Genomic DNA, 24,317 nt, shown 5'->3' with positions numbered 1-24,317 from the left:
GGAAGAGGCAAAACTGACATGTTAGGACACAGAATCAGACACTCCCTAAAATATAGAAGCCCTACATTGTACTCCTTTAAAGGAATAAATGAGATACAAGATAGTAGATACATCAAGTGGGGCACAGAATCAAATTAGGGCTAATTTATACTCTTGAAAGAGAGACCAATGATCACAGTGAGACAGCACCACACACCCAACAGCAGGGCTAAAATGAAAGAGTGACAACACTAAATGTCACCAGGGATATAGAGCAACTGAAACTCATAAACTGCTGGCAGGGATGTAAAATGGCACAACCACTTTGGAAAACAGTTGTCAGTTTCTTAACAGTTAAATATATTCCCAGTCTTTGACCTCAAAACTCTACCCCTACAGAATTATCAAAAAAAAAAAAAAAAAAAAAAAAAAAAAACAGAAAAGAAAAGAAAAAAAGAAAAAATATGTCCACAACAAACCTAACAAGAATGTTACTAGCAGCTTTATTCATAATAGCACCAAACTGGAAATAGCCCAGTTATCCACAAATAGGAAGATCAATAAACAAATCATAAGGTATTCATAGAATAGAATACTATTCAGCAATAAGTGAAATGAATTACTGACACCAGCAACAACATGGATAAATCTCAAAAAATACGTAAAAGAAGTATTATACATAATATTGCATATGTTATATAATATGTAATATGTATAATATGATACTCAGAACAAGAAAAACCAATCTAAGGCGATAGAAATCAGATCAGTGGTTGCATCTGGTATTGGGATTACTTGGGAAGTGGCATGAGGAAATTCTGTGATGGGAATGTTCAATATCTTGATACGGATGTGAGTTACTCAGATATATGAGTTTGGCAAACTGATCTAACTTAGGGTATGCTTGAGGTCTTTGTATTTCATTCGACGTAAATTATCTCTCTATAATAAAGCATCCAAATTTTGAAAATACATATTTAAAAAAAGAGAATAAAGGAAAAAAATATTCGAAATCATAAAAGAAGCTTTAAGAAAAGGAAAAACTCCTAGTGCAAATGGAAGATCTGACTCTGGTAACTGACATGATTCAGCAAGCCTATGAAAATCAGAAAAAGAGCTTACACCTAGATACATTATGACAAAGTATTTGAATTGCAAAGTAAAACCTATACACTTCCAGGAAGAAAAACAGATTACTAACTTAGAGATAAAAATAGGGATCATCTCAGATTTTCCCACCACATGACTAAAGGCAAAAAGCAAGAAAGATGGTTAGGCAAGAATTTTATACACAGAAAAGTGACTATTTATGTTGAAAGCAGACAGAAATTTGTTTAAGTAAATAAAAGGATTCAAAAAAAATTATCTCCTTGTTCTACTTACAATGACTTTTGAGCTGCCTGAGAGATAATTAAAATGAATCAAAAATAAGAAAATTATGGTATAAAGGCCAAAAACTATGTACACAGAAACCAGATAACCATATAACTACGCAAAAATGTATTGTAAATATGATTACATGGCTGAATAGATAAAATAATTCACAAAAGAGAAGTAATATAAAATATGTGATTGACAGTAACCTGAATAAAAAATGTTAATTTATTCTTACAAATATTGAGAAAATGGTTGAAAGGAAGTAAAATGGATTAAACGTCTCATCTTTGATATGGCCATTCAAGCATACCATTTCATTATGAACTCGATTATAAAAGTAGACGGTCATGTCCATGACTCTGGTTAAGTATAAAATACAGGTAAAGTGTTTTGGAAAACGTTAAGTGCAATAGCTTGTAGAAATAAAAAGAGGATGACTACCTTCTAATTTACTGGAAAAAATAAAAGCAAAACCAAACCATCGTCCATGTGGCAAAAGGTAGATTAAAAAAAAGAGATAAGGTGCCCCCAAAAATAGAAAAATAAAAGATCAAATTAATCTAATATTAACTGTTATAATTGGTGTAACTTTCCAAATGAGAGAAAAAGATTTCTGTGGTCAAATACATTTTAGAAATATTTGTTCAACTCAGTTGAACTAGTTTCTTTATTGCTGATCCCAGACTCTTAACATATGAATATAAATTATGAATCCCTGGGAGAGAAGATTTCATTTGTAGCATTTCCCATGCTTATTTTATTATTTCTCATTGAATATATTTTAAAAAATGTTAAATAAAAAGCATTCTTGCTAAAATTGATACTAAGACAGGATGTTCACTATCTATTACTATTTAATAGAAGTTATAATCAATGTTATAAGACATCAAATAAAAATTGGATGCAGCTATTGAAAGGAGGAAAATTACCATTTATAGACACCATGATTACAAACTCTTATAATCAACTAAAAATTCTTATAATTAATTACGAGTCAAATAGATAGAAAGAAATCATATGTACATTAGTATTTTTCCTACCAGAGAGCAATATCAGAGAGAAAATATGGAAAAAAAAGACCCATTAATAATGAGAGCCTAAAAGTATAAGACACATAAGAATAACCCTAACATGAAATGTATAGGACCTACATGAGTAAAACTATAACACTTTAACAAGAAATATAAAAGAAAATTCAAGTATGTGGGGAGATGTTCAATGCTTCTTGATGGGCTGAGTCAATATTAAAAAGATTGACAGTTCTTTCATAACTGACCTATACGTTTAATGCATTCTCCAGTTACCAATGGAAGATTGTGTGTGTATGTGTGTGTACACATGCATATACACACATACATACATACGTACATACATACATACATGTGTATTTATACACACACACATATGCTTTTCTAACTTTCCAAAATCATTTTAGAGTTTACCCAGGACACACTGACATTAAATTTGAAACTGAAAAGTGATGAGAAGTTATATGCCCTACCAGTTTACATGTTTCATAAAACTCAAAACCAGCGTGGTGTTGGTCCAAGAACTGTCATTTATATGACAATAAAACTAAATAGCTTATTCTGCAGTGGCCAGTAGGATACGCATAAGAACTTAATACATAACCGAACCATTGTTTATCCAGTGAATATCGTCAGCACCTTCCTTGCCCATCATCTCTCTCCTGAACTACTGCAAACAGCAGCCTCCCAAGTGGGCTCCTGCTCATATCTTGTCCATCACTCCCCTCCTCCCCGTTGGCACATACACTCCATGTTGTATGCATGGGATATTTAGCATTTAGGTCACTGAACATGAACCTTTGCACATACTGCTTTCCTCTGCCCCAATTCACATCGCCCTGTCTCTTCATTCTCAGCTAGAAAGTTGCTACTTTCCAGAAGCCTTCTCTTAACCTGACGTCCAGATTATGGGACTCATGCTACCCTACACTTCCTCTCACAGAGCTTATACCGTGTTATATTAAACTGGCCTGGTTTTTGTCTTACTTCCTCACTAGACTATAAGCTCTGAAAAGACAAAGCCATCTCTGTCTTGTTTTCTGGTTTACTCCCATCATGTAGCTTAGTGCCTAATACATGACCCTCAACAAGTATTTGTTGAATGGACAGCTAATAAGTAATCACATAGAAAAAAACTGATAGCCTTCAAGCCATAAAAATCTATGCTTACCAAAAATACTGTACATAGAATTAGAAGACAAAGACCAAATTGGGTAAAATATTTATATTATTATAGAAAATAGATTCAATATCCTTAAAATAGAAAGAGTTCATTTTTTAAAAATTAAGAGAATATTGGGAGACAAATAGAAATTTTGATAATGGCTATAAAAGGGAATCCATACAAGAAGAAATATGAAGAATGGTAAATGTATGAAAAAAAATTATTCCTGGTAACGAAAGAAATGAAAATAACATTCTTTTAGACTTATCAAATTGGCAAAATCAGTACATTGCTATGATGGAATGCTATGATGGCTTAAAAAACATGTTTTCAGAAATCATTGACATACATATAATTGATTATCATGTAACATTACATTTTAAAAAGGTTTTGGCAATGTATATATATTGCTAATGTTTTTTAAAAAATGAGAGGAAAAATGATTATATGTAAACAGTAATCTTTTTCTAGGTGGTGGAATTATGGTGATATTCATTTTCTTTATTCCATTCCACAATGCCAGAAAAAAGTAATTAAAATTTTGAGCCTATATAAAAATTCATTTTTCTAACCCTTCACCAACTTGAGGGACCTATTCCATAATATGCTGAACAGCAAACATTTATATTCTTTTTAAAAAGTTTTTATTTATTTATTTTTGAGAGAGGGAGAGAGAGACAAAGAGAGAGAGTGAGAGAGAGAGAGAGCATAAACACCAGTGGGAAAGGGGCAGAGAGAGAGGGAGAGAGAGAATCCCAAGCAGGCTCTCCACAGCCAGAGCAGAGCTTGATGTGGGGTTTGAACCCATGAAGCTGTGAGATTATGACCTGAGCTGAAACCAAGAGTTGGAGGCTTAACTGACTGAGCCACCCAGGCATTCCACAAACATTTATATTCCTATGCAAAATTACTTTCCTCTACCTCCTCAAAGTATCAAAGAAAATTAAACTTTCTTAGACCTGATTCATCTAAGAGGGTTCTTCTCCTGGGGGAGCGCCTTGGTGGTTCAGTTGGTTAAGCATCCAGCTCTTGATTTCAGCTCAGGTCATGATCTCAACGTTCTCACTAGATCAAGCCCTGAGTTGGGCTCTGTGCTGGGCGTGGGACCTGCTTGGGATTCTCTCTCTCCCTCTCTCTGCCTCCTGCTTGCACAAATGCACATGCTCTCTCTCTCTTCTGTCTCTCTGTGCCTCTCCCGTGCTCATGCTCTTTCTCTCTCTCTCTCTCTCAAAAATAGATAAACTTAAAAAAAAAAGGAAAAGTTTCTTCTTCTGGGGCAAAATAAGTCAAGAGGTAGGCAAATAAAAAAAATCGTCAAAGACCAATAAAGGTACTTAAGACCCAAAGTTCAGAATTGACCAGATTTGGAGGATACACCACCAACTAGTTGGCTTATTGCTGGAAGTAATTCCTAGAGACAGAAATACCACATGGACAGTAAGGAAAGTCATGGCTGGTGAGTTCGTAAACAGAAGCTAATTAAATCTCTTTTTTCATCCTCTGAAGTACGTGCCTGAGGTCCCAAAGTACTAAAACTCATGGATGTCAAACTGTGTGGTAAAACATTCATTTCCAAACATTTCCTGAAGGACCATCTTAACTGTTTGATGGTACAAAGGCTTGGGCCACATTCCAGGCTAGAATTTAAAAATCATATGAGGCAAGTTACTGTTGCTATTCATCTTTCTTGCCAAGTGTCTTAACCTCTAAGCAATGCATAGGCATTGGCTCTTGTTTTCCACGATATTCTCCATACAGTAGCCTGAGTAATTTTCTTTCTAGACGGTTTTAACTTTTTAAAAAGATTAAAAATTAATCTTAAACTATTTTTTCCCTAGTTGAATGGTTTATTTCCTTTTTAAAAATACCAGCAGGATCGTGCTATCCCTCTTCTTCAAACACCTTAAAGGCTTCCTATTGCTCCTTAAGATCCTGTGTGGCCTGGCCTCTCTCTCTCATTCTCCAGCTTTTTCTTATATTTTGTTACTCTGAGTTTTTTTCTATTCCCACACATCTGGCACGCTCTCTCCTGCCTCGGTGCCTTTTGACGTGCTGTTCCTTTTGCTGAATTAACTCTTCCTTCCCATTTTGGTCTAAGGTCAACCATCACTTTCTCAGGGTTACTTCCTTAGTAAATAACATGCCTCTCCTCTGTTGTCCTTACCATACTTACAAACATACATGAATTCGATTGACATCTATTTCCTCATTATACTATGAGCTCTACATGGGAAGAGACTATTCTGCTCACTATTATTTCCCGGGCACTTAGCATAGTGTCTAAGTGGTTTGATATGTTAGTTTCATAAATTTTGCAGGATTACTTCTAACGATGACTATGATACATTTTTTAAAAGTTTTATTTATTTGTTTTGAGAGAGAGTGGGATAGAGAGAGAGAGAGAGAGAGCATGAGCGTGAGCAGGAGAGGGGCAGAGAAAGAGGGAGAGAGAGAATAGCAAGCAGGCTCTAAGCTGTCAGTGTAGAGCCCAACGCGGGACTCAGTCCCACAAACAGAACCAGGAGATCATGACCCAAGACGAGATCAAGCGTAGAATGCTTAAACGACTAAGCCACCAAGGCACCCTGTGATAAATTGTAATTTGAATACATATAGTTGATTATCATATAACATTACGTTTTAAAAAGGTTTTGAAAGTGTATATAAAGTCCTTTTGCACAGGACTTTTAATGCCAACACAGTCCCTCTATAACTGATCTCACTAAATTCAGGTTAACATTTCCCACTGGCTCAAGAAAGCAGAGGAGAGAATTCAACACAAAGGTAGATTTTCCCAGATTAGGAGTGTGGTCCTGTCTGGGCAGCAGAGCTCACTTCACAGCTACTTAGCCCCATGTGCTAAATTAATGTCCCAAATTTTCTCATCTCACAGAAGTGTGGCTTGTGTAAATTCTGCATGGTTGGTATCCATTACAGACAAACTCTTACCAGAGCTCTTCATTCTACATTCTCAGGATCATTCTTAGGCATCATTCTTAGGCAAACCAGGATATTAGTTTTGTTCTCATTTTTCAACACTCCAGAAAGCTTAATTGTGGTTACAACTAAGATTTAAAGAAATTACACAATGCATTAGTAGCCAGTTCAGAGCGTTTTGCAAGAGTCAATGTTTCCTTTTCATGTGGTCCATTTTGCTCTTCCAAAAATCCTCTGGGCTTTCTCAATTTCTTCCCCACTTTCACATTTTTACTTTGTTTATTGCTTGCTGCAGTCAAAAGGTACAACGGGGCAGCATTAGGAAGAGATGATGTGACCAGCCTGGAACACTCTGTCCCTGTCTAGTCCCTATACTTCAAGGACCCAGAGAGCCCACAGAGACTCAGTGATGGAGGCATATAATGATCTAGGAGATGGGGGAGACGGGGTTATTTAAGCACAAATCGTGAAGATTAGAGCTATTCTGTCTGCAAAGATAAAAGCTGTCACAGGATATGGTTAATACCAAGAAAGATAGGAATAGGATAAATAAACTTATTCCCAATACTGTAATTATGTAAAATCCCTTTGCATCAGAAAGAGTTAAGGAAGGGGGAGAGGATTTACTACATCATCCACTTGATAACTTAAGATACTTGTTACCTCAAGGTGTGTTTGTTATGGACTCCAAATAGTGATGGGATAAACAAAGATTTTTAAAATTCTCATAGGATATGACAACAGATTCATGATGTAATATAGTATAAATTTTAGTAGATCAAACAAAAATTCAGATAAATTCATGGATGGTATGAGAACGGATTCATAATGTATTATATGACATTAACTAAAATATTAATAAGTTGAACAGAATTTAGTATAAATTGAATCTGTGTTATGACAACAGATGGACACTGCAGTATTAAGAAGGTCCAAAACAGGGGTCAGCAAAATATAGGCCAGGGGCCAAATCTGACCCGTTGGCTATTTTTGATAATGAAGTTTTGTTGGAACACAGCCGCACTCCTTCATTTATGCATTCGCCATGGGTCTGTTTTTGTCTGACAAGGGCAGAGTTGAGTAACTGTGACAATGGCTGTGTGGCTCACAAGTCCTAAAATATTTTACTATCTGGCTCTTGACAAAAGAAGTTTGCTGATTCCAGTCTAAGATATATTAGGAACATGCGAACATTATTCATATTTGAGGTCCACATGAAGCAGGATAAAATATGTTCTTCTACATGAACACTCCTTGGCCGGTGCAGGATTTTGGCTAGGGCAGCAATTCCTGATAATCATGTGAAAAGGCTTAAAAAAGTGTGTATTTACCTATCATTTGACCATCGTACCTTTAGAGGTTTGTTAGTCAAGTTAAGGATGCTCCCTGAACGTTAGGAAGATGAGGAGAAAATAGGCTTCTGACTGCATTTAGCTGTTGATGCTTTCCATTTTTGAGCTCCCCATCTATAAAGAATCATGGAATTGTTGGGAAATGAAACTCAGAAATATGAAATGATGTCACTAGGTCAGCTGGAACTGAGACCACAGCTTCAGATTTTCAGATCAAAATACTGCACTTTCCTGTACACCAAATATATTAGCAGTGAATATTTCCACAAAAAAACCAAAGTCATAGTCTTCAGAAATAGTGATTTCTTTTTTTTCCCCAGTGAAGTTCGCTGATATGAAATCAATTTGTATACATGTATTATGACACGACTTTGGTAATCACAACAGTTATGTTGCCTAAGTGGTTATATAAGAGAACAACTTAGAAAAACTGTGCATCGTTGGGTATTTTTGTTCCCACTTTGCATAACAAAACGTATATTCTGGGACAAATTTTCACTTGTGGGCAACTGCCTCGATCCCTCTTGTGACAGTATCGCCCAGAATATAGAGACCATTGTTAATTAAAGGTGGAATTTGTAGTTGAATGTAGTTCACACATGACAAATTGGTATCAGCTAGAAGGCTGGGAATCGCTATCTTGGGGTTGGCACTATTAAGATCCTTTCATATTTTTAAAACATTTAAAACATTCATAAATTCAAAACATTTTAAAACTTCCCTTAGAGAATTTAAATTTTCTGTCAAAACCGAGGGGAAAAAGGCAGTTTATGATCAAGATCTCAACTTTGAGACATCAGGATTGAGCTCTTCATGTACAGGGCTCTGACTGAGTCACCAAGTCCAAGTACCACATTCATTAAAGTAATTTCATTTTCAACCATTGTCAGCAATAACGGGTACCATCCTTCCTCTTCCACTGAATGTTTGCCATCTGCTGGGCAAATTCACCCACAAAAAGGCAGTCTCCATAGCAGCCGTCTACCTACACAGAAGAGATTCCCGGAGAAGCTTAATGCTTTGCCACTGAACAATGCCCTAGCTGCTTGGATAATCAGAGCTACCTATCACGTTGTATGATAATCATGTCCTGTTTGAAATTCATTGCTCCCAAAAGAGTATCAGTGAAAAGGTCCCAGTCAATATCCACTTTGGTTTATTTATTTACTTTTATTTTTATTTTAGAGTGGAAGAAGAGGGGGAGAGGGACAGAGAAAGAAAGAGAAAGAAAGAGAAAGAGAAAGAGAAAGAGAGAGAGAGAGAGAGAAAGAGAAAGTGAAGAGAAAGAGAAAGAGACAGAGAGAGAGACAGAGAGAGAGAGAGAGAGACTCTTAAGCATGCTCCACATTCATTGTGGGGGTCAATCCCATGACCCTGGGATCATGACCTGAGCCAAAATCAAGAGTCAGACACTTAACTGACTGAGCCACCCATTTCTCCATGAAATACCACTGTGGGAAGTGGTTTTACATCTGACATGTATTTGCCAAGTTCTTACTCCATTTCCTGAGAACTTTGGTGAGAATCCATAAGCACCGCTTATGTTCCAGTTGAAGATCTCCCTAAGCTGCCACATGTGATTTCAATTTTACAAGAAATCCACCACCTTTTAAGCTACTACACTTTGACCATGCGTTACATTTCACAGTATTCCCCGGACACGATCGATTCTTACCTTAACAACACAACACAGGCTATGTGGAGCCCTGGTCACTGCTGGTAACTACAAAAGACTATTTTGGTCTTCTGTAGATTTTTGTTATTGGACTCTTACTAGAGACTTTGTTCACAAGTGGAAGTTTCCTTTTTATACCACAAGTTACAATTATGTTGAAGGAATTTGAAATCAATGGAAAGAGTAAGAATTAGTGAATAACAACAAGCCTCTAAACTTCATTGTTCCTTCTAGAGCAGTCCCCAGAGCCAGTGGCACACAGCCACTGAGTCTGAGGCCCCTTCCATGTGGCTGTTCCATGTGGCTGGCCGGAGGAAGGCAGGCATTTTGCTTTTGTAAGCATCTGACTTTCCACAAAACCCGTATCATTTCATCTCTCACAAGTGGAAACAGACACGCTTTGTTAGGTTGGTTTTCAATCCGAGGTGCCTGGGGCCCAGTTCCTGCAGAGTGGCCCCTGGCCATTGAGGCCTTTGTCCAGTCTGAGAGTCGTCAGCCAGGTTCTCTACCACGAGCAGGAAGCCGTGTTTTCACCAGCCACGTGATTTTGGCAGCGCATCTCCAGCTTTCCTTGTTGTGCTTGCAACGGGACAATAGATTTCGGAGCTTTTCCACTTGCCTTGGCTTTCCCAGAGGAAGAACAAGTGCTTCTTCACTTTCCTCGCTTCTCAGAATTGCACGTCGCCCAACGGGCTCTGATTTGCCTGCTGGCATCAAATGTAGGACAACTGGAGAAGGTATATTTAGCTTATCTCTTAGCTTCGCCTCTCTTGAGGAGTCTTCCCGCATACTTATCAGATTTGGGTTCCGAAGGCTCGTGTTCTCCAGTTAGGCATCTGGCTAGGAGAATGGCCCTGAAAGTACACCGTTTGTGGCTGGGGGTACAAGGCACCAAATCAACAAATTATTACAATTCCCAAGCCTTTCTTCCCTGTGTGACATACGCTCTACCCATCCGAATATATGCGGTCATGGGAGAAGGGCACAAGCTCATTTTGAGGGCCAAGCATAGATGAGGTGTTTTGCACCCATTATTGTACTCCACCCTCGAAATAGTCCTGGAATGTAGGCATTATCATCTCCATTTTTGGAAATAAGGAGACTGAGGCTCAAGTGAAGTTTAGCAAACTTTCCATGGATCCTTCCTCGTGGCACACTTTTAAGCAGATCCAGTAGAAAGAAGGAATATACTGCTTTTGTATTCGGAGAAGACAAATTCTTTTAGAATTTGCTAGAAGCAGCACATTGGTCTGCTGGTGAAGTGCAAGAAGGAAGGGAAATGGCTGGACCCAATGGCACATATAAGGGTTCCTGAGGGCCTTACAGGCTCATTAAGTCATGCTAAGCTCAGACTCAACACCGAGTCCATGTCCGTGGAATTTTGCCTCACTGACTGTACACTTGTCGGTCTCCCCACTAAGTCATGAATTCTTTCCTAACGACTCCCATGAACGGAGTACTTCCTTGGCCCCAAGTGTTATACATACACTTATCTTGTCTTATTCTCCCAGCAGCTGCTGAATGTATGTTTTGGTGTTCTGACTGTAGAGATGTGAAAATAAGGCACAGAGGGGTGACTCTCACCCTGACACTTAACGGCTCCATCTGGATGATTTATGAAATTGCCATTGAAAATGCATGCCTACCAATACCCATACATGGGCCTCTCATGTAATTGCATTTCCTCCTCCATACTTGTCACCCGAACCCTTCTTCCAAAATACTGCTGTTCATTCTCCACTAGCCACACTGAATAATATACTTGAATTTAGACAGGAAGCTCCAGTACCCATACAGAATCAGTGTTAGTAGGACTGGGAAGTCAGCAACCGAATGTGGGCTCTAGCTTCACAGAGTCACAGCATCACAGCTATGAAATAACTAAAAGAAAGGACGCCTAGCCCACATTCATATTCATACTGCATTTTCATGCAGGCCTGGCCCATTTTTGACAATTATCTAGAAAGAGCGATTGCCAATGAGGGCAATGGGTGGCTGTGAGATAGGAGAGAGGAGAAGTAGTTTTCAACGAACAGTCTTTTGTACCTTGAATTTTAAACTGCGCACAGAAACAAATACAATTTTAAAAGTCACAGATCTGAACAGTGTTATGGTTTCAGTGATGTCCTTTGAAAAGTAAAATCAGAAAACTTTGCTAAAAGAAACATAAAACTCTTCTAGTCAAACCCTGACTAACGTGGCAGAGTCACCCTGATGATCGAACAGCTGCCATCACACTGCTCTGATATTTGAATGACTTGGTTTCAGGAGACATCCACATCTGGTAAATATTCACTGTCACTTTTTGCTGAGTGTTTCATCAAAACTGTCCAAAAAAGGAGGAAATTACCTTATTGGTTCAAAGACGAGTTTTTTCAAGTTAAGCTATTTCTAGGGTCCTGAGCTATTTGGAGGATATTCAAAGACTTCAAATGTTTTTCAAACTTTCTTTAATTAGCTGATGTTCCACTGCAAACTTCCTAACTTAAATAGGACGAGAGTCTAACGCAACTATAACTATAGTTCTCTTTTTCCTTTATAGTTTTGAATTTGGAAGTTAATACAACCGTAAGAAATATCTGAACATATACTGTATAACACTTGAAAACAATAGTTTTATTGAAAACCAAAGAGTTAAACGAACAGATTGATGATTTGGTTAGATAAATTCAACACTTCCAATGAATGCATGTCAATTTCTATAGAAAATTACCCTATGGCAATTCTATTTAACTATTTAACTGAAATATTTAGTAAGTTAAAACTTATAGCAAAGAAGAAACGTTATCACAGTTATTGCCTCCACAATCATCGCTAAAGAATTTAATGGAATTAAAGAAATTTTAATGCATTTCTTTGTATAAACCTCAATGCTGTTAAATTCATTGCTGATACTATCATTAGGAAAGGAAGAAGGTGTGTTACACTCACCCTAATTATTGGAAAACTAACTTGAGAGAATTTTCTGGAAGCAGATATGCAGTGGAAGGTAGAGAAAACCGTATGGACTACTATGTTCCCCAGGATTATTTCACATATAATAATGAAACTCTGGAGAGAATCTACAGCATCTCTAAAGCAAAAATGTGGTAACAAATGAATTAATGATCTTTTTGTTGTCGTTAGTTTCTAAAGACCAGCTTCAGATGACCCTGGAGAGGAACCAGAATTTGTCGCACAGCATATTGAGAAACTTTGATTTCTTCTGTCTTTTGAGAAGAGACAGACAGGTGGGCACAACACAGGAACTCTGAGCAGTGGGCAGGAGAGGAGGTGAGGAGAAGAGGGGGCATTTCATAGAGTCCTCTGGTGTTGCCAACTCTTTTCAGCCAGCTCTCCGGGAGGGTGCGTGGTTCCCCTCCCACCTTGTCAGATGGCAGGTGGTTTAGACGGAGGTCCTTCTGGAGAGGGACTGAATCATCCAGCCTCTGAATTATGGCATTTCCTCTCCAGTACTGTTCATGAGAGCCCTGCCCTGTTGAAGCGCCTCTTAGTGGTACTGTGGGGTTTATGCAGGAGAAACAAGTCTGACTCTGAAGGTAGCAGCTTCAGTTATACAGGAATTAGAGAAAAGGAGACAGGAGGAAAGCGGCACAGCTTAGTGACTGAGAACCTGGTGCTCTGCAGCCAGCCTCAGTGCAGACCCTGGCTTTGCAACTTTTTTGGACACATGACTTAACCTCTTTATTTCTGCCTCAGTTTCTTCATTTATAAAATGATAATCATAAGGGCACTTAATCAAAGGATGGCTGGGAGGAATAAATGTGAAATTCTTGAAACAATGCCTTGGACGTAGTAAGTGCTTGCTAAATGCTTGCTATTATGATGTCAGCATTTACATGGAGAAACTGACCAACTGCAAAAAGCCCTGTATAAATGCCTGATGGCAGGAAGGATTCGGTAAATGCAGCCAGAGTGTCAAAACACTCAGAAAAAGATAAACTTTAGCAATGTGAATGTGATATTTCCAGCCCTTATGGAAAGCACAGTAATCAACAACAACAGAATCCATCAAAACACTCTTATGAGATAAGATGAAATTTTTATGGTTATGTGGTAAAAAGCAACAAACAAGTTTCTCCTTGGACAGGAATTTGATTTTTTTCTGCTTAAATAAGCTGAGGTCAAAATCCCTAACGTTTCCAAATAGCATTAGATATTATTCCATTTCGGTTCAAAACCAGTGGCCTGAGTCAGGAGAGGGCAGGAAAAATGATGTCAGACAATACGAGGTCCGCCATCTGGCCCTACCTCCAAACTTGCTCCTGAACCCAATCCTCCTTCTACTGCTCCCATCTTGGCTGATCCATTGTCACCTCCTCCTGTACCTGCCATGTCCTCCCTCTGCTTCCAGTCTACACTCCATTCTCCACACAGAAGCCTGAGAGATCTCTAAAGTGCCATGTAGAACACATTACTCCCCTGCTTAAAACCTCCCAACGGTTTCCTTAAAGCACCAAAATCCTAACTCCATCCCATGACCTCGGGCCCTCGGGGCTGTTTTCCTGCCCGATGCTCTATCTCTTTGTCACTGTGATCCAGCCATACTGGTCTCCTTTCTGTTTCCCGAAAGTGTCAAATCTTTCCCAACCTCAGGGCTGCTACTCTTCCTGTTCCCTCTACCTGGCCTTCTTTCCTCCTTCCCATCTTTGTGTTGCTTTAACACTGATGTATTAGCTCCAATGCCAACACTTCGGAGAGAACAACTCCCATAATCCTATTTAAAGCAGCTTCATCAGACTCTACTCCCTCCTCACTTTATTTGTCCCCAAAGCACCAACCAACTTACTGGATTTTATTTACCGGTGTCTTCATGTGGATATCTGTTTCCTCTCACTGGACTGTAAATTCCATGAGGACAGGAACTTCATCGCTCTCTCTCCAGGTCATATAACAGCCTTGGGCTACAGCGGGCCCTCCATAAAAGTTGAGCGAATAAAAAATTACCAGTGTCCATGATGCTTGGCTACCAGTGGGTCTTTGCCGACCCTTCTCTCTGCAACCTCCTTCACAATTTCTTCTCCTCTGATGCTGCAACCTTAACACTCCAGATAAGTACAATGATGCATCATTTCCTTTCCCCCCTGCCCTCCAAATCTAGTACAAAACACTGGTTGCTTTTTGGCATTAATATAACCTTCCGGGAATGGCTGGAGCCACAGACTTAACTCGACCCTGGAGAAAATATTCTAAGATTGATTCTACAACCATTTTGTGTACCCTGTGTTTTTTCTTCTACATTTGGGTGACTTGTAATTGTCTCTTTGCAAACTAAAATTTATGACTCACCTAGCCTACTCTGGGGCTGGTAGCCTCTGCATCCCAAATGATCTCTCGGGGCTGAGAGCGTTTTACACAACCTAGTTAGTTCTTGGCCAATTCACGTTGTAAAGTCTATGTATGCAATGACAGTCCATGGAGAATACTGCTGTAATTATATTTTTAATAAGGGTGTGAACAGGAATGGGGTTAATTAGCTTTAAAATGGCTAAGAGAGGAAAGCAAGTGTTGCTAAAGATCAACATAGCAATTGGGAAATTTAATACATGGGCAGCAGAAAACCTTAACCTTTATCTTCCAATCTCATAATTATCAAGCTTTTGGCAATCTTATTTCCAAATTGCACTTACAGAAATCTTAGTCATGAGGCTATGCAGGGCCATTCTGAGTTTGGAGTTAGATAAGTAGAATACTTTTTTTTTTCTCATTTTTTTAATGATTATTTATTTTTGAGAGACAGAGAGAGAGACAGAGCATGAGTGGGGGAGAGGCAGAGAGAAAGAGGGAGACACAGAATTTGAAGCGGGAGCCAGGCCCTGAGCTGTCAGCACAGAGCCCTGATGCGGGGCTCAAGCCCACGAACCATGAGATCATGATCTGAGCTGAAGTCGGTCACTTAACCGACTGAGCCGCCCAGGTGCCCCGGTTATTACTATTGTTATTATTATATATTATTCTAGAAGCCATGTTTCCCAAAGAGTAGAATGACAACACAAATATGGTTTGGATGGTTCTCTGGGGTCATGTGACCTAAAACAAGACAAAAAAAAGAAATATAAATAAGTAATTAAGATTTGGATCTTAGCTGAGCAGTAAGATCTGCTCTTACTGATGCACATTATAATCACCTGGACAACTGTAAATAAATACGGATGCCCAGTTCCATCCCCAGAGCCTTGATTCAACGGTTCTGTGGGTGGGGCCTGGGCATCTGTATTTTTTAAAGCTCCCAAGATGACTACCATGAGCAATCGGTGGTGAGGACTCCTGTTTCAGAGGCTTGATTTTTGCTGTACCTGAAGACATTGGAAATTGTTTTCCAGTCAGTAATGGATTTGGAGACAGAGAAAAAGAAAACAATCATTTGGGGATGGGGCAAAACTAACCCATCTTCTTGTTCTGAAGAGGCTCTAATGTCAAGGCTCCAGCTTCTCCCCATTACCTTTCATAAAGACCTCGCGGCCTCACTACTGGCAGTAAACCCAAAGTTCCCAAAACATACAAAGACTTCTTTAAAAACGGAGCTGTAAAAATTGCTGTGTTTTCTTCTCTTTTTTTCAGGTGTGTAACAAAATAAAAATCAATGTCCTTTCAGAAAACAGGAGTTTCAGAGGAGAGGAGTTGGAATAGCCCAAGAGCCCTGGGGCTTAAGGAGTCTTCCCTTCCCAGAGGTGGGAACGGAGGAGCTGTAACACGCATGGCAACAGCTGCAGGGGAATAGAAACTCCAAGTCGGTGGTGGCCGACCTGGAGCGACTGCTGTGGCCGTCTATGCCTGCTGCCGCTCGTCACAGCACTGCAGCTCGGGCCGACTTGTCATCTTTCACCTACTGATCTGTAACACTGATTCATTCATTGAAGAAATAACATTGCCAGGACAGAGTATTCTAACACCAGCTGGAGACTGCACAGACTCACTCTGGGAGCCGAAGCAGATCCGGGGAATTCAGTGGCTGAGAATTCTAATTTCACCACTGTTGCCAGTTAGCCTCAAGGCCCAAGGCAAGGAATTAAATTCTATTTCCCAATCTGTAAAGTTGGAGAGGTGAGGGACGATTACCGGTTACTGTAAAATAACTACTATGGGGCACGAATGGGCATGATACTAAAGCCCTTTGCAACGTTTATGCAAAGTCTGGTGGGTACAATAAACTGTGGATACCAGCTGCCCGACGCTTAGCCAGGATTAACTACGGGGCACTGCAAAAACACACAGAGTAAGGGAATGGGCAGCTGGTGACAGTTTTTAGCCACCACCAAGTGGGGAGGATCACTGTGAACACCAATTATCTGTGAATCCCAAAGACCACACAGAGATAGATATACGCGTATATAAAATTTCCGGAAAGACCACACATGCTGATTGTCCATTTAATCTCCTTTAAAATATTACCCTTTAAATTTTATTTCCCATGATCATGATATAAAAACCTTGTGTCTTTTGCTCAGTGGTTTTCAACTCTACATCAGAATATTCACTTTAGAATATTCTGGGGAGGGGCACCGGAGTCGCTCGGTGGGTTAAGCATCTGACTCTTGATTTCCGCTCAGGTCATGATCTCACAGCTTATGAGTTTGAGCCCCAAGTCTGGCTCTGTGCTCATAGTGTGGAGCCTGCTTGGGCCTTCTCTCTCTCTCTCTCTCTCTCTCTCTCTCTCTCTGCCCTTTCCCTGCTCACACACACTTTTTCTCTCTCTCAAAATAAATAAGCGTTTTAAACCACAATATTCTGAGGAGTTAAAAAAAAAAGTTATACTGATACCCAGTCCCCATTCCATCTGTCTTTAGCCTAGTTTTATGTCCTTCAATGCCCATCTCTTACCTCGTCTTTCTCGGGCACACTGCCCTCTGGAATCTCCAAACTCTGTTTCATTCCTATAACACTTGGAGAATGTTATCTGACATTGATCCTGGTGTCTCCTGTTTATGCCCATATTCTCAACAAGTTAACATGTTCCTCCAGAGCAAAGACCTGTTTTGTTCTGTTATTTTCCCTATGGACTCTGATACAGGCTTCTTGGCTTAGAAGATGCTGAAAAATATGTGTCGCTGTTGATGTAGATACACTAAAATCCGAGTATGCTCAGCTTCTGTCATTTCCCCCTCAGATTTAGGTTTTAAGTGAAAATGAACAGATGTTAACCGTATACCTGAAAGAACATTCCATATAGTGCTTTGCTCAATCTACGGAAAGCAAATTCTTCCCCACAGATGAATGTCTACAGTCCTCAGGTCCTCAGTGATAACCATGGTCCATTTGTTTCTTCGTGAGCACTTTATGTGACATTATCTCATGAACTCTGGACTTCCTACAGGATTGCTGGGGGAAGCAGGGTGAGGGCAACGCACAAACCAGTAGACAAAAATAGGATCCAGGCCTCTGACATCCCAGGCCAGAGGCTTCCTCTAACAACTTCACAATCTGACTGCTTTCCCTCTGGAATACATGGAATGGCAGGAACAAATCATATCTCTACTTTGCTGACATGATATTCAAGGGTCATTTTAGCTAATGGACAAAAGAAACCAAAATGGCCTGTGATATTTTGGGGGAAGTCCTTCTGGAAACTGGGACTATGTATTGTTCAGGCTGTTTTAAAGCAAAAGGACAGAGAGGGAGAGATACTCATTACCCCAGTGACATGACTTATTTGATGGACTTTGCACACAAACATGAAGGCTGGCTGTCTCCTAATCTGATTTTACCAGGTTCCAGAATGACAAAGACATTGTCTTTGGAAGTGATTTTAAGGTAAATCTAAAGCTATATTCAAAACGACCCTTTGGTCATAGGATATTTGAAAGCTTCTTGAGATTTACCTGATGGGAAAGACAGAAGAAGTCTGGGTCAAGACTAGAGAAAAAATTACGTTAGGAAGAAGGGAGAAAAGTTTCCTATCGTGTATTTGTCAACTTATTAGTCTATAACAGTACTATTAAATGAAAATATAAAAAAAATTGAAAGGAAACAGATGAAATTAATTTTAGTAATATAGTTCATCTAAACCAATGCATCCAAAATCTTACCATTCTAACACATAATCAATATAAAAATCAATAAGGTTTTTTTTTTTTTGTATTAGGTCTTTGAAATCTAGGGTGTAGGGGCTCTCAGATGGCTCAGTCAGTTAAACCCTGACTCTCAATTTCAGTTCAGGCCATGATCTCATGGTTTGTGAATTCAAGCCCTGCATCAGGCTCTGCACTGATAGCATGGAGCCTGCTTGGGCTTCTGTCTCCCTCTCTCTCTGCCCCTCCCCTGCTTGCTTTCTCTCTCTCTCTCTCTCTCTCAAGAAATAAAAATAAACTTAAAGAAATCTAGGGTGTATTTTACATCTCAGTCAAGCAGACTGCCATCTCAGTTTGGACTAATCACATTTTCAGTACCTCATCGTCACATGTGGCTAGTGCTGCTGTTATTACACGATTGCACTGGTGTGCAACTTTAGACACACCAACTGGAATTTAGGGCATCAGACAGAAATCACTATCTTCGTTTAGCCGCCCAATATACTTTTGATACTTTCCTTCTGTTAGCTCCTTGCTATCTTCTGGAAGAGATGATCTCAAAAGCCACACGCTGTGCTAGCAAAACAGACCATGGGATTTAAAATATCACCTTTGTAACTTTGCGCCAGCTGCCTGCCTTCTATGGATCTTGGTTTCTTCCACTATCAAAGCAAGACAACAATAACTAACTTGACAGACTGTTGGGAAGGTTAAATAACATACGCATTAAGTCCACAGCACAGCCTAGAAGAATGTAATAAGCAGTCAATCAGTAATTTCCCCTATATAAAATCCATATTGATTTCCAAGGGGACAATCTCATATTTGAGGCTCTACTGCTTAATTTTTTTAATGTTTATTTATTTTGAGAGAGAGAGAGAGAGAGAGAGAGAGAGAGAGAGCACGAGCAAGGGAGGGACAGAGAGAGACACTCAAGCAGGCTCTGCACTGTCAGCACGGAGCTAAACACGGGGCTGCCACAAACCGAGAGATAATGACTTGAGCCAAAACCAAGAGTCAGACACTTAATCGACCCAACCACCCAGGCACCCCTCTACTGCTTCATTTATTCCACTTCCAGATCTTTCCCTGGAGGTTCTTCTGCTAAGGCAGTCCTTTCCCCAGACCTTCATCAGACTGGCTCCCTCTTATTATACAAGTTCAAGAATGACTTTTTTGTGGAAATCTCCTTGGCTGCCCTATTTCAAGTTGCCTCCAAGCCCTGTTAGCCCCCGCCTCTCCTTACCTTCTTCATAGCATTTCTTAATATCTGAAATCATCTTATTTATGTATTTGCTCACCTGCCTCTTATCTGTCACTGTCTCTAGCACAGAAGCTCCACAAGTGCCAGGTCCTTGTCTGTCTTTTTCAGAGCTCAGCAAGTTATTTGTTCAATGAATAAATGCTTAATACAGGGAGGTTACCGTAAAGGGTGACCAGGTTCCTTTTTAAAGTAGCAGAGAATGGAGATTCCAGGGCTCTTTTTAAGCTAAAAGAGTCGCTCAGGAAGTTGGTGGCCCAGAGCCAGCCTCGCCTGCTGAGGTTTAGTATTGCCTAACTGGAGTGTCACAGCTGGATCTGGAAAGGGCTGGGAAAATTATTCTTCACAGGCGATTTCATTGTTGCTGCCTGTTAATATGTATCTCATGCAAAGTATATGTTCACACCACTTCAATCACCTAGAAGATTTGGTTATTCCTGCCCTAAATGTTCTAAAGAACTGGGTTGGGACCCAGTTGGCATGATGCAACTTTCTGGTGCCAGGGAGAGTGAGTGCCAAAGTCAGGCAGAACTGGGATCCAAGTCCAGGGATCCCAGGCTTGGATCCCAGCTCTGCCTTTTACCAGCTCTGCAGATTGGGCAAGTAATGTAAATTTTTATAAACCTTGATGTATTTGTAAAGATTTAGATGATAACGCATACCTTGCAATGTTGCTGTGAGAATTAACTGAGGTGATATAGAAAAGCGCTTCATTCATCTTAATGGCTCAAGGGACAGTAGATATCAATACTGTCACCTTTGCATGCAAGACTGCCTTGCCACAATATACTGATGGATCTTTGGAAGGGCTACTTGGAAGGGATCCAACTGCCCTTTAAAATTCTGGCATTTCTTTCCCACATTTCTACGTCATCCAGCTTCTTATAACTGAGGGGTAACTGTAACTAAGAGAGAGAGGAAAAGAGAGATACGGAGAGACACCAGAGAGAATAAGTTGAGTTGGCTATCTGAGCCACAGTGTGAACGATGACAGTGGAGACATTTCTCTTTACAGAGACAGTTTCTCGCGTATCTGGAGATGGATGCAACCATGAAGCCGCTCGAGTCTCCACGCTGAGGTGTTTGTCACTAAGAGCAGAGAGCTAGACATTTCACGTTCAAGATTATGGGCCAAAAGAGAATTGAGAGGAAGGGTCGAGGATCCATGCCAGTCTGGACACATGTTATTTGCGGGCAACACAGAGTGCTCTGCTTGACGAAGATGAAGCAGGAAAGCCAACTCTGTATTCTAGACTCACCACTCATCCCTGAGAATAATTAGACCAGAAGTGACTTTACTCATTCTTTTGCTGACATAAGCCCTGTAGGAGAGAAAGTAAGCTGTTCTAAAAAAGCATGGAACTATTTAACACTTACTTATAACCTCACATTAATATTCCTAACAGCAGCTTATTACTGACTATGAACCAGGCATTTCCATTTTTCAGTTTCCATTTTCCTAACAACCGTGCAAGAAAGGCAGTATTGCTCCCCATTTCACAAACAGGAAAAGTGAGGCTTAGCATAGTTCAGTAACTTGTCGGAGTGTGGGAGCCCAGATTTGAAGCCCAGTCTGTGGGGTTCCAAAGCTCCACGTGTCCTCTGCTGTACCTTGCTGGCACTGCCAATGGAAGACCCAGGTCCCACGAGACAGGAGTCCCCAGTACTTTAAAAGAAGGTCCACAGGTCCAAAAGAACACTGTCACTACTCCTACCACGCACTGGAGAGAAAACAGCACTTTGTTTCCTTCAAAACAAAGCTTTGGCCCCACTTTCTGGCATCCAGCTAGGTGACCTGAAGAGCTATCTTTGAGACAGACGGTGACCTTTTACAGGTGGCTCTCAAGTGCTGTTTGTAGGACTGAAATCTCTAGGGCTGAGGACCATCACCTTAGGAAAGTCATTAAAAGAGTTTGTGAGGAGGGCTCCCCAGGAAGCAGAGGTTGGTGAAGCCTTTGGGAAACAGTGTCCCAGGAGCTTACTTATGACAGAAGCGCTTTCTCCTTCAGCAGCAAGGCTGACTCCGGACTCCAGAGGAAGGCTGTTACTTCCGTAGCCAGCCCAGCTGCCAGCAGGGGTTTAGCTGGGTGGTCTTGATACAAAATGTGCTCAAAAGGAAGGAAAGGAATGTTTGCTTGGGGTTCAGGCAGGATCTTCAAGGAGAGTTACAAACCTTGAGGGATTGCTTGCAAAACTTTATGTACAGTACATAAGAACATTTTTTCCCTTGGGGGAGAACTCATAGATAATTCTCCAAAGGACCCATGATTCCCAATTTTTAAGAATCACTAAAATTAAAAATTTCATCTGCTTCTTCCTTACACTATTCAATAGTTGTATATTCTATATATATTCAATATATATATATATTCTATATGATATATATAGAATATTAGCATATTCTATACGATTATATATAAAATATGTCATGTATACACACATATAACGTTTAATGGGATATGTATATGGAATGATTAATTTCCCTAAATGTTGCAAAGAAAACAGAGGCCCAGAGAGGACTAGTGCCTTGCCCAAGTTTGCACAGCCAGAGGCGCACTCCACTGACCACGGAGCATGACACTGGGGGCAATCTTTGCCAGTGAACTTGATGAATGAAAACAAACGAATCGCTCCAGATTAAGAATGCTATTTGCAACCGTTTTCAAGCCCAATCATATAAAACCCTAAATGGCTAGTCATTAGGGCCCCGTGGGCGGCTTCCCCAGGATGCAGGTAGAGGTCACTACGAGGATGTTTTCCTGCTCCAAGAGCCGGCACTCCCGCCCCGCTGGCCGGCTCCCCAGCACCGCGCCCGGATCCCCAGTTACCTGAACGCGCCCGCCCGCGGGCCCGGCCCGCGGCCGCCTCCCCGACTGGAAGACCTCCCACCTGCCTCGGCGCCCACAGCCTTCGCCGGCGAGCCCCGCCTCTCTGGCCGGCGCGCGCCGCGCCGAACTTTCCCCGCCCGCTGCCCGGGAGGCTGCTCCGCCGCCCCGGGGCCCCGCCAGCCCGCGGGCATCACCTCTCCTGCCCGAGCCCCTTCCCGCTATTTTTTCTTTTCAGTTTGATGTAAATAATTTACATTGTGAGAATCCCGGAGTCACGCCGAAACTCACTCTCCAGGGCGCATCCGAAGATGCCTTACAAAGAAGCCGAATGTGTGCAGTTGTAAGGTGAGGGGGCACTTTTAGTTCTTCTCCGAGGGGACCAGCAATGCTGACTGCGCTCAGAGCCCCGGCTTTCGCACCTGCGGCCGCTGCTGGGCAGCAACTCTGCCGCCTCCGGCTGGGTTCTGGCGCTTTCCGGGCAGCAGTCCGTGCAGCACGCGGGTCTCGAACCCGCAGTCCGAGCGCCGCGCGCGCGCTACCCTTCCAACTCGCCGGCCTCGAACCCGCAGCCCCCGCATCTGCCGCAGTCTACTCACTTTTGCCTGGGAGCAAAGTCTGCCGTAACAGTCCGTGAGCACTTCCTGCAAAAGGACGTGGAGATCCAATGGGTGCAAAGCTGTTTCACGAACAGCCGGTAGAATCCAGACAGAGGGTGAGGAGGGAGTAAGACGGGAAGGGGGCGGAGGCGGGAGCGGGGGTTGGGGGAAGTCCAGAAGACTGGAGTCTCAGGAGCCCAACCTGGGCGCCTCCGTCCCCAGCCCGGTGGCTCTGTGAGAAGCTCAACTCGGTGCACTTGTTCACTCTTTCTTCATGAGAGGAGGAGTCAGTGTTGCAACATTCTTGTTCCTTGCTGGAGGCAAAACAGTGATTTTCTTCAGCATGCAAAATGTCCGGAGCCTGCCAGTTTTACAAGGTGAGGGAGGTGGGTTGGGGCCCCGGAAGACAGCAAAGACGCGGAGAAGAAATAACCGATGATCCCACATTAGTCTTGCGTGATATGGGCCCCACATCTTCCGCTGGGACTGCACCAGAAAATACACTGACAAAACAATAACAAATGTCTCAAAACATGGAATGACCTCGAAGATGGTATTTCTCCTGGCAGCCAAGATGTGGAGTGTCTCCGTGTCAAATTTCTTTATTTCTGAGGAACAGCAGCTTGACAATATTCGAGGGGGGGCTCCAGGGAGTTGAATCTCCCCTTCCGTGAGAAGAAGGAGGGGTCAGAGTGAAAGGGACAAAAGAAAATAAACAGTGACCTAAGGCAGGTTTTGCTTTCTTTTTTGATACCCCGAAGCAGAAACTTCCAGGGTGCTGTGTTTATTTTCCGCAGAAAAGGTGGTAGGGCCACTCTTTTGTTGTTTTCCACAAATGTAGGATTTATTTTTTTCTAACAGGGTCTTTTTATTTGCTAATAACAAAACCATGCACAAAGGCCACCTTTTCTCTTGCAAAAAAGTGCCAAAATAAATAGTACCTGCCTGAATCAAATAGTTATCTCTCAATTAGTGAGTTGCTAATGTCTGTTTGGTGCCATTGATTAATCCTGCAGCTGATTGTTTCATAACCCAGAGGGGTACCAGAGAGATATTTTAAACAAAGGCTATTGAGTTTCAAAAATAAAAGTTAATTGGAACACTGGGCTTT

At 41.1% G+C, this 24,317-nt stretch overlaps 1 protein-coding gene across 1 annotated transcript in view; it reads right to left on the bottom strand.

The window, feature by feature from the left end:
* PRLR (prolactin receptor) overlaps positions 1 to 23,432 on the bottom strand; it is a 154,014-nt gene extending 130,582 nt beyond the window's left edge. The window contains exon 1 of the mRNA XM_007097418.3: positions 23,207 to 23,432. The gene's annotated coding sequence lies outside the window, so the exon portion shown is untranslated. The remainder of the gene's footprint in view (positions 1 to 23,206) is intronic.
* Positions 23,433 to 24,317: the final 885 nt, after the last annotated feature.

The sequence above is a fragment of the Panthera tigris genome, chromosome A1, assembly GCF_018350195.1.
Source record: "Panthera tigris isolate Pti1 chromosome A1, P.tigris_Pti1_mat1.1, whole genome shotgun sequence".
Lineage (NCBI taxonomy): Eukaryota > Metazoa > Chordata > Mammalia > Carnivora > Felidae > Panthera > Panthera tigris.
Note: the sequence above shows the minus strand (reverse complement) of the source record. Positions and strands in the feature narration are given on the sequence as shown.